Genomic DNA, 9,886 nt, shown 5'->3' on the forward strand with positions numbered 1-9,886 from the left:
TTTGTTTACACTGATTGGCTAATTAGGTGGACCATTTCAAAACTAAGTGTAAGTCTGGTCAACCATAACTAGACTTATCATAGTGTACCCAAGAATAAAGGTAGATTAAATGTATAGCATGACAGAATTAATATTTGTGAGATATTTGTCAGACCATTTCTTGTTGTGAATGCAAAATGTTCCCAACTTTTAAAAAAACAAAAACTTTAATGTTTATAAAAAAGTTGTATAGTTTGTCTATTTTATGAATCAACATGGGCTCAGAGAACCGCAGTGACGCGTCCTAATCGTCCTGAATCTAGGGGTAAATAGTACAGTTAGCATTTTTACCACTGCTGGTTCCTTCGACAAAAAGCAATGGGATTTCTCCATAGGGTTTTGGAAAATATCTAGAAATAAGGTCTGTGGTTGACACAAATTGAAGAGACAGATCACGTTTTGTTCTACGACATTAAATACATCAGCAGTGACGCCACTGGTGATTTTTGAAGAGTTTACGTGTCTGAAAAACGATAGTTGTTAACAAGTGGCTGAATAGGACTACAGAAGTTGTCGAGGGTGTTTTACGTCATTACACCGAACACGTAAACACTCCCGCTAAATTTGTTTGCCCTGTTCTGCTTGAAAGCAAGTACCTGCGCACTTGCAAACTGTTAAAACAAACGCTTCAACTTGTACAATTTTGAATCTGTAGTTTTGAATATGGATCTTAAGTTGGCGTGACGTTGAAGCAGCGACCCTGCTTTATAACATAACGTTAGCATTTTGCTTCTGGCGACTAGATTTATGATTCAAAAATTATAAAAGTAGGTAGACATGTGGATATTATCCGGCTGAACAAAACGTGATCCGTCTCTTAAATGTGTGTCAACCACAGACCTTATTTCGAGCTATTTAAAAAAAAAATCCTATGGAGAAATTGCATTGGTTTTTGACGAAGGAATCGGAAGGAGTTTACTTCCGGGTTTTAGGACGCGTCACTGCGGTTCGCGCGTATCTGTCAGGTGGGCGTGTTCTCGCTCTCCTATTGGTCAATCACCGGTCTCGCTCTCCTATTGGTCAATCGCTGTTATGCACCGCCCAGAGCCCTAGAGAGATAAGAGTTACGACACTCTTTGATGTCGCCGCCAGCCGGTCACGTGGTTTATGTATGCCGGGATAGTTCAAAACGCACTTCCGTTGCAATGCTTCTCTATGGCAAAAACAGCACAAACATGGTCAAAATAGTCATAGATTAAACCAACGCTGTTATTTTTTAAAGATTGCTTTCATATTTACATGATGTGGTTACACTTTGTATGGATTGGCACTATTTATAAGTTTCGTTATTTAACGATATTTTGAGGGGAAAGTGTGGTAGCACAAGCAGGCTATGTTGCTGTCACTGCCAGGGCAGTCACGTCCGTAGTATAGTTGCGCTGCGCTGTCATGTTCTTCTATGGGACAGACGATTGCGTTATTGAATGGTAAATATATATATTAAAAAAACACACACCCAAGTACTTTTTCAGCTGTAATTGCATTATTGCATACTTTTTATTGACAGTTTTAACTAAAGTCTGATTCAACACTTGATTAGATTTCACATCATTCATCCACATCTGCAAAGTAACTAAAGGTATTACATAAATGTAGTGGAGTAAAAGTACACCATTTACCTCTGAACTGTAGAGGAGAAGAAGAACAAAGTAGCAAAACATTGAAATACTTAAATAAAGTACAAGTATCTCAAAATTGTACCCAAGTAGGCTATAGTACTTGAGTTTATGAATTTAGTTACTTTAGACCAGATGCCATAAAGATAGAAAGACTAAGCCTTGCACAGAGGCATGACAATAGATTTTCAAAATGCTCAACAGTGCTGCCAAAATTATAAACTGACGGCTACACAATTAAAATAAATGCTTTTATATATTTCTATTATATGTGACTCTTTAGCGTTTCTGTTATTATTAACTGCTGCTTTAGTTGTTTTGACTGCTAAAATCCTCTGTTATTCCTCATTTTAAAGCCGATATTCCGTGGGGTCGGGGGGCTCGGGTCCTTGTCACCTTTTCCATACCTGATGAGTTTGCCTCCCTGATAATACTTAGTAAGGAGGCCATAATATTTTTGACTCATGGCTGAAGTTAAGTTTCTCCAGCTCTCCCCAGGTTGGCAAAAAAATGCATCAGATTGATGCTTTAAAATATGGAATATTCAAAATGTTCTTCCGGGGGAGCATGCCCCCGGACCCCCCTAGAGGGATAATATCCTTCTCACCTTTTTCACCCCTGACCCGTTTTCATGCCTGTACTTAGATACGTTTTACATTTTTGGAGGGAAACGTTTGTGTTCATGTTAGCATGATCATGTTAAGACTATGAATATCATTTTACCACAACAGTGGATGAACAATTGATATATGTGTTTGAACAAGAACAACAGGAAGAACAAAGTAAAAGGGACGAACAAATGCGTGAACAAGTATTAAGAACAGTGTATGGAAAAAGTGATGTGATGTGGGATGTGTGTTAGAACAACACAAAGTAAAATGAATGAGAAGGAGAACAAAGAGGTTTTAGGGTTCAACAGAAAAAGATTAATTCAGCCAAAAAACACAATTTTGATTAATCTAAAGTGTAAAACAATCTTCAACACAGACCAAATTAGTGCCCTTGGACAACAAAACATATGGTGGGGCAAAGAAACGATAAATTAAATTGAGAGAGTGGGAGACTAAAAATGATTACTATGATAAATATTCAAACTATTTACAAAACTATTTACAGAAGCTCCTGTTGAACCAGCAACAAAAACAGGTTTGTCAACAATAACGAGGCCACTTTGCCAGGGGGAGGTGATCCAGCGACGAGACAATAAAGCAATTCATATTAGGTTCTGTTGAGACACTACAGAATATAAAACCTTCCAAGCCATGACCTCTCAGAGGAGAATGCAGCACATCAAACTGGAGTCAGGAGTGTGAATAACACATTTTGGCCAAAACAAATTGTTGCTTACCAATACAGTGACTGAACATTGGACACCAAAAAGTTTGACCTCATGTCGTCACGCAACACTGTTACTGCCCTAAGTCATTTCAAGATGGAGGAGTATGATAAGGCCATCAGCTTCCTCCGGGACTCCATCCATCTGTTTCGGGGCCTGAAGATCGGTCCCAAGGGCAGCTGGAAACCAGTCCAGACAGGACTGGTGATGGCCACAACCAGGGGCGTTGCCTGGACCTGGAAACATTCGGGGCTTAGCCCACAGTGGCGGCGCTACAGTCGAATTTTCTACTGCAAGACTCCCCACACGCACATACACAATTGCGCCATCTGGTGTCACAAACGTGTGTCTGCATTAGCTTTGTTACGGCAATGGATTGTGGGAGATTCTCATAGCACGTGAGGATTTCTTGAGGGTAACGGTGTGTCCACACAGCAGCTTTGACCAAATCTTGAAAATCCTGGAGCTGGGCGTGTCTGACAGCTTGGGGATTTCGCGACCAACAACCAATCACATGAATATCACATGAATATCCCGCCCCCGACATACAAAGCAAAAAAAACCCGGTTCTTCTACACTATTGTCAAATAGGAAGGGCTATGATGAACATTTATTTTTTTAACATTTTGAACATTTATGAGATTAATGTTTATGGTGCTATTTTATGCTACATTCCATGCTGGCTAATGATACTGTCTATGCTTGCTAGCAACGAAGTAAACTAGCAACGAAGTAAACTGGATATAAAATCCCCAAACAAGCGAAAACCTACCAGTTTCACCCACTGTCTATGCCACCTCCCTCCATGCCTGGTTCCTCCGGTTTGTATCCCGGTAAGTAAATAGGGACTGGTCATAAAGAACCGGGTGATTTGCTACCGCAATAACTAACTTCTCCTCCATTTTTGTGGAATATAGAAATGAACTGCGGGTCTGGTTCTCCCAGCTTGCACGCGGTTTGATTGGCTAGCGCTTGAACTGTCAGATTTGCATAAACGGATCTGATTGGCTGTCGCTTCCAGCTCAGCCTCAAAAGTTGAACATTGTTCAACTTTGGAATCCTGAACATCCTGAAAATCCTGGAAATCTTCGCCTCGCCCCCCCACAATGCAGTTCGGCGACAAGCGAGGGAAAGTGACGTCATCCCCATTCAAAGTCAATGGGCGGAGACGCGCTGGAAGCGGTGGACAAATCGCCAAAAGCTGCTGTGTGTACGGGCCGTAGGTGCCTGTATTATCTCGGTGGACAAAATGTATGTTTTTATTTTATAAGGACAATAACGTACTGTTGTGTTTGTTTAGTTTAATGTTAATTGTTTAATGCTCACAGTCACAGCAACATGTTTTTGTGTGATTGGTTTTATATGATTTATCAACGTGATCATCAATAGCTAATCTGAGCACCAGAACCCAGCTCACGTGTCCTTTTATGCTGTCCATTGAAATGCAGGAAAGTAATCACCAGCTCTGAGTGATCTGTTGCCGAGGGAACACTACATCGGAGTTACATAAGCAGAGATAAAGTGCTATTTTGAGGGAACTCACCTCCTCTGGGGTCCAGGGGGAAGAATTTTTTTAAATGTTGAAGTTAAAAGCATCAATCTTGTGCACTTTGAGAGCAACATTAAGAGATATGGATACATCTCTCAACACCCATATGTCAACAAAAATCAAAGAATCAGAAACGGGTTTATTATTTAAAAACACTTTATTTTCCAATTAAATCATAAACTATGTCAAATTATTAGAAGTTGTTAGTAATCAGATTAAACAGAAAAAAGGGATGGAAGGAGGAAATAATAATCCCTCATCACTTGCTGTTTGCGGTTGAAATTATCTCTTTTGCTGGCCAAACATGCTGGATGGAAAGCAGTGATGTCTCACTTGCCTTGGCCCTCTATCTGCTGTCCCTAAATCAGTCATGTTACCCATTGACTCTTGTCTGTTCTGGTGTTCCTGTTCATTGTTGTCTCCATTGTCGTTCTTGTCTGTTGTTTCTCCTTCTTGTGTGTCCCTTTCTCCTGTTCTCCTTTCTTCATCCTCTACTCCAGGGGTACTCAAATACAAATCTTAAAGGTCCAAAATAAATGTTTCAATAAGACAAAGGTCCGTTTATTACGGTCATTCAAACTTTTAAACAATTGCAACAAGATTCTTAACACGAGGTTGCAAAAACAAAAATAATCTGTATGCAGCAGTTTTCATTGTTATTGTTTCTGTGCTTGACCCCTCAGAGTCGCAGTGTAAGAGCTGCACAGTTATGAATAAAGGCAGCTGCACCCTCTTTCATTCAGCATTCCCATTATTGCTTTATAAATGTCTTGCCCCCTTGTGTGTCCACTGAGGTTCGTCAGGCCCAACACATCTTCAACAAACTCCCCCTTTGCCTCATCATAAAAACTCACAAACACCAGCAACTGAGCATTGTCAGTGGTGTCAGTGGACTCACCCACAGCTAAGGAAATGCACTGTGCATTTTTTATTCCATCACAAAGCTGATTAATCAAATCACCAGCCAGTATGTATGTTCTTCTGGTTGCTGTGGAATCTGAGAGGGGGATTTGCTTGATTTGACCTGTTATTTCCTCTTTTTGTTTGCCTTCAACATGGTCTCCATCACTTCAGTCATGCATTATTTTATACTGCAGTTATTATCCAGTGGAAAGCCCTTACCTACTGGCCTAGTTAAATCAAAGTGGTTACTTTTTTTTGGCTGGGCAGTGTAGTTTTACACACCGTCTTATTTGACTTTCTCAGGACTTAAAACAGTTTTTTGGGGGCAGACCCCCTCAAAGAAAACAATATATTTACACACGTAAGGTCATCATCTTAAAGGTGGGGTAGGTAAGTTTGAGAAACCGGCTCGAGATACACTTTTTGTTATATTCCATGGAATGCTCTTAACATCCCGATAGCAATGAATATCTGACGTTTTGACAACAAATCCATAAAAAAATGTCATCTGTGGAAGCCGTAATACTGTAAAAAGTACAACCAATCCGTTTAGCCGGCCCGGCTAAACGGATTGGATTGCCGCCCTGTCTGTCAGCCTTCCATCTCGTGTACGCACAAATGTATCTCGTGCCCTCATTGGGCGTGCATTGCAGCAGTACTTCAATGACTCGCCAGGCGGCCACTTTCACCAGTCTGCAGACGTCATGTGCGCGTTCATGTGTGTTGGAGGAGGTGCTCTGCTCTGTAAGGAATTATTTTCGGCTGTGTATTTTCACATTGTAGTGCACTCGAGCCGGTTTCTGAAACTTACCTACCCCACCTTTAATAGTTGTGTATGCTCATCCGTGAGCAGAGCATCAAGTTGACATGTCTATTACAGCTGAATGCGGCGATTACCATTTTGTTCAGCAAAACGCCTCACAAACGTATTAAGATAAACAGCTTTAGTGCGTTTTGATTCAATGCTGAGTGCAACCACACTGACAGTCTCTTCTCTGTCATTGTAGACCGCAAATACCTCATTCCTTCAGTGCTTGGGTCAGAATGCTTCTCGTTTTGCGCCGTCCAGTTCAAAATGAAATCGCCGCCAATCGTATGTCCACGCTCGCGCCAGGACCGGGGGACGTGCATGACGTGCATCTTGTGCTGCATTCACTTGCACTCGGACATTAGAGAATTTCTCTCATAAATGTCCGATGAGCCACAACTTTTCTTTCAAAACAAAGCTGCCAACTGGGGTGGCAGCTGGGGTGGCAAGGCCTATTTTTAGGGTGTCAGTTGCCACCCCGGTAGGTGAAACTAGGCTACTAGCTACAGTACAGATGGAACTAGATGAGCTGTTAACTCTCGCTCTGAATTTTGTTTTTTTAATTCTCGCTCTGACTTAGACAGGTTGAAAGAGACACACACATTTTTCCTACCCGCATTCCGCGAAGACCCGCCCTACTGTGCCTCTGATTCGCAGATTGTTTGGGGGGAAAAAACGCTGACTGGATGCTGAATGTGATTGGACCAAAGCGTTGACACACACAGGTGGAACACAGTGGAACAGTCAGACATGCAGAGCGCTGTTTGCAGTGGACATAGCGGAGAATTTTGACTCGTTGCGAATGCGTTGTGGCGATGTCTCACATATAATACAGAGAGATAATACATATGAAAAGTATAATTTGCTCAGAGTCCGGAGACAGTGGTGGTTCGGTCCGGATCCGGACCGGAGTCCGTAGTTTGAGGATGCCTGCTCTACTCTGTTTGGCTCATCTGTGATGACTGTGTAGGTAAACACAAACAAGTATGTAAGTCAATCAGTTTCCAGCTCTGTCAAATAAATGAATTTCAAGATACACAAATTTGTCTTCATTAAAATGAGTGTCACCACACTGTCACAAAATGTAATACTAACCAATTGAAAATAGTTAAATGTACATCTCTTGTAGATATCACTGTTAGAGTAGTTATCTGCCAATAGGACATAATCATTCCTATACAAATGCAGTTTGAGTAATTCACTTAATACTCTAATATAGTCATCTTTCTGCATTCAAAACTAAGGAAAGCTGTACAATTTGACATGATAATGAGGAAAAAAGGCCTCCGACAATGCAGATCATTTTGTCATCATATCAATTTTAAGATGGGGGTCAAGGCTTAATATTTGGGAGCATAGTGTCCCTTGCCCCTTTCAGGAGCCCCACTGGATTAGCTTTGATCTGAAAGCTTGTTAGCTGGCTGTCCATCTCATAATGTACACATAGAAACTAGCTGTCAATAGGAATATCAATCAGAAGAATTATAATTTCATGCAAAAATCTGTCACAAAAAGAGGTTGCACATTTAAATTCAGGTGTTGTTATGGCAACGTCAGTGGCCAAACAGCCACATTTACTGCTGCAAATACGTTCAAACATGCTGTTGACACGTAAAGCAGTGGCAACTATGCCACCATTTCAGCTGACTTTTCCTCAGAAATACCGTCACATAACATCCATATATTTCAGTGCTAGGTTGATGCTTAGCTAAGCTAACTATGAAACACTTTAACTGACAGGACTCCGGATCAACTGTGTAATGTAAGGTAGCTTCTAGCTTCATGTCGAACACAGACAGTAAGTCAACATTTCCCAGAGAGCTTTCTTTGAAATCACCAGGTAACGCTAAAAAACACAACATTTAGATTTTATGACAAAGTGTTTATTTAATATATCTGGCTAGCTATAGCTACTTGCTAACGGTTTAGCTTACCCCCGCGATTCAAAGTAACGTCAACGTAGCTATAATGTATGCTTTGCTTACATGTTGACATAACTTGTAAGTTTACTGACATGTACATACCTTGTTCACCTGGCTCAGGTGGTGGCTCTGGGGTTGTTGTGTGAGCTACCACTTGAGAATTGCCGTATTTTTTATTTAAAAAATGTCTAATGTCCATCTTCAGAAACTCCGCGCCCGCGGCTGAAAGTTTAAACACTGTCACAAAGGAGAGGTCAGCCAATAAAACACGTTTATTTCCATGCAACTCTCGGATTGGTCTGGTGGTTGCCTCTGTTGCATTCACTGAACACGGGAAATTACAATTCTACCATCCTCTAGGTAAAGTACGGTTAATGTATTATATTATTGAGGGAGAATTTGTCCGGGGCTAAAGAAAAAACATCCGGGGCTAAAGCCCCGGATGCCTACCCCAGGCGACGCCCATGGCCACAACAACAATGCTGGAGGTCCAGCATGACCTGTTGAGACAAGGGCACACATTTGTTCTCACAAGCCGCTTCACTCAAGACTGCCTGGAAAACACATTTTCGTCCATTCGTCTGCCCTGTAGAGTTCCAATATGCTCTGTGGGTGAAAAAAAAAAGTGCTGATTACTGTTTTTGTATTATAATGAACAGCGGAACGTTAGATGCATTCTTTATCACCATCACCATCACCATCATGTTATAGTGATACAGTTAGTTTGTGTTATTGGTTCAATACAGCATATATCGAGCACTTTCGTTGATGTTGAAGTGCAGGCTATACGCCACTTTCGGGTCCCGAGGGAGCAGCTGGCAGCGAAACAGCCCAGATAAAACTCTTTCTTCATTGTTTGTTGTGTATTCAGTCAAGCGGGTCGAAGTTACAAAGCACTTCACATCTTATTAATCGGCCTAATTGTACCTTACCAGTGCAGTAATAAAGTAATCTGTAGAAAAGCACCGTATTTAGGTCAGGGTTATGGTGATAAAGAATGCATCTAACGTTCCGCTGTTCATTATAATACAAAAACAGAGCATTAAACAAACCATCATGCTCTTACTTTGAAATCATGCAGAAATGTCGTCAACAGCGGGCCATCACGTGGTTTCCGAAAATAACCGAGTGACACGAGTAGATTTTAGCCGAGACCGGCGGAAAATATGTCTCAAAATTCCGTGTGTGTAAAAAGACGATCCGCGAACAGAGATTTGAGATCCGTGAACAGAGATTTGAGATCCGCAAGCGCATTTTTGGTCCACAAATACAAAATGGATTCACAAATGCCTGATCGAAAGGTGTAAATGTTAAAGAGATATTCACAGATCTTTTTTTAATTTGTGAACATATTTAGCGTATTTGCAGATCCGTTTTACACTTGCAAATGTATTTGTGAGTTTGCAAATATTTTAAATGCATTTGTGGATGTTGTTTTACATTTACAAATCACATATTTACACACAAATTATTTTTATGTTCACACAAATAATTATGAGACATATCTATGCCCATAGAGGTTCAACGCCCAAATGACAATATTTTGAACTATTTCGATGTCCATACCCCGGAAGTAGGCGGCGCCATTTTTTACAACGGAGGTCTATGGGAGTGTCGTAACTCTTATCTCTCTAGGGCTCTGGCACCGCCTAGCGCCATATAGATAGAATCTATATATATCAGTCTATATGGCGCTGGCACCGCCCAGCCGTT

The sequence above is a fragment of the Gymnodraco acuticeps genome, unplaced genomic scaffold (genome assembly GCF_902827175.1).
Source record: "Gymnodraco acuticeps unplaced genomic scaffold, fGymAcu1.1, whole genome shotgun sequence".
Classification (NCBI taxonomy): domain Eukaryota; kingdom Metazoa; phylum Chordata; class Actinopteri; order Perciformes; family Bathydraconidae; genus Gymnodraco; species Gymnodraco acuticeps.